The sequence below is a fragment of the Schistocerca piceifrons genome, chromosome X (genome assembly GCF_021461385.2).
Source record: "Schistocerca piceifrons isolate TAMUIC-IGC-003096 chromosome X, iqSchPice1.1, whole genome shotgun sequence".
Taxonomy (NCBI): Eukaryota; Metazoa; Arthropoda; class Insecta; order Orthoptera; family Acrididae; genus Schistocerca; species Schistocerca piceifrons.
Window position 1 is genome coordinate 188,397,377 of NC_060149.1, and position 1,735 is coordinate 188,399,111.

Below are 1,735 nucleotides of genomic sequence, written 5' to 3' on the forward strand. Positions count from 1 at the left end.
TTAGGGAAGGATTGGGAAGGGAATCGGCCGTGTCCTTTCAAAGGAACCATCCCGGCATTTGCCTGAAACGATTTAGGGAAATCACGGAAAACCTAAATCAGGATGGCTGGAGACGGGATTGAACCGTCGTCCTCCCGAATGCGAGTCCAGTATGCTAACCACTGCGCCACCTCGCTCGGTTTAGTCCACAGGTGGGACCGACAAACTGCAGATTGTTGGGGGAAGGTAAGACTGAAGGAAAAGATGCCCCATTAAGTAAAATTGAAAAAGACTGACCTACCCGAAAGTAAGTGGAAATAGCATATAAAATGGAGACAGGCTATAGCGCAAGAAACATATCGAAGAGAGCAATTTGTTAACATCTAATACAAATTTAAGTGTCAGGTAGACTTTTCTGAAGGTATTTCTCTCGCCTGCAGCCTTGTACTGAAGTAAAAGGCGAACGGTAAGCATTTCAGACAAACTTCTGAATTGCGGAGTACAAAACAATGACTGGGATGGTAGACCGAGAAACTAAGAAGGAGATACTGAATTGAATAGGGGGAAGAAGAAATTTATGGCACAACTTGACAAAAAGAAGGGATCGGTTGACAGGACACACGTTGAGGGAAGAAGGACACGTGAGTTTGATAATGGAGGAAGGGGGAGGGGTAAAGTTGTAGAGAGATACCGAGGGATGAATACAGTAAACACGTGCAAATGGAAGTAGGTTGTGGTAATTATTAGGAGATGGTGGAGCTCGCGCAGGATAGAGCGGCTGCACAAACCAGTCTTCAGACTGAAGATCAAACAACTAGTGGAACTGCAGAAAGATACAGCGTTCCAGTTATATACCCGTAGTCTGTAGACCTGTGTTCATAATCTTAAACTATATGAAGTATTGATAACGATGTGTGTACACTTCGATTTCAAAATGGTGAAAGTTTGTTGCTATTATCGCTCCTGAAGCAACCTGTTGCCATAGGGACTTCTCAAATATTTGGACATATAAGTTACAAACTATTTATCTGAATTGCAATTTCCCTCAGTTTATGATTAAGTGATGTAATAAGAACTGCACTCACTCAGCACTCAGGCTTCAGGCCACGAGTAGCCTACCGGGGCCATCCGACCGCCGTGTCATCCTCAGTGGAGGATGCGGATAGGAGGGGCGTGGGGTTAGCACACCGCTCTCCCGGTCGTTATGATGGTATTCTTGACCGAAGCCGCTACTGTTCGGTCGAGTAGCTCCTCAATTGGAATCACGAGGCTGAGTGCACCCCGAAAAATGGCAACAGTGCATGGCGGCCCGGATGGTTACCCATCCAAGTGCCGACAACGCCCGACAGCGCTTAACTTCGGTGATCTCACGGGAACCGGTGTATCCACTGCGGCAAGGCCGTTGCCGTAATAAGAACTGATATAAATAAATTATATGAAAGTAGTGAAAGCTTCAAAAATGGTTCAAATGGATCTAAGCACTATGGAACTTAATCTGAGGTCAGCAGTCCCCTAGACTTAGAACTACTTAAACCTAACTAGCCTAAGGACATCACACACATCCATGCCCGAGGCAGGATTCGAGCCTGCGACCGTAGCAGCAGCGCCGTTCCGGTCTGAAGTGCGTAGAACCGCTCGGTCACAGCGGCTGGCGTGAAAGCTTCGATCGGGTGGCAGTAAGAAGGCTAGGTACACCAGGACAGCTTTTCTGGCGTAGCGGTAATATACTATATACACGAACCTTCATGATGTATCA

At 46.6% G+C, this 1,735-nt stretch overlaps 1 pseudogene; it reads right to left on the reverse strand.

Annotated features, from left to right (window-relative positions):
* Positions 1-1,268: 1,268 nt before the first annotated feature.
* Positions 1,269-1,386, reverse strand: LOC124723355 (annotated as a pseudogene).
* Between the last annotated feature and the right edge of the window lie 349 nt (positions 1,387-1,735).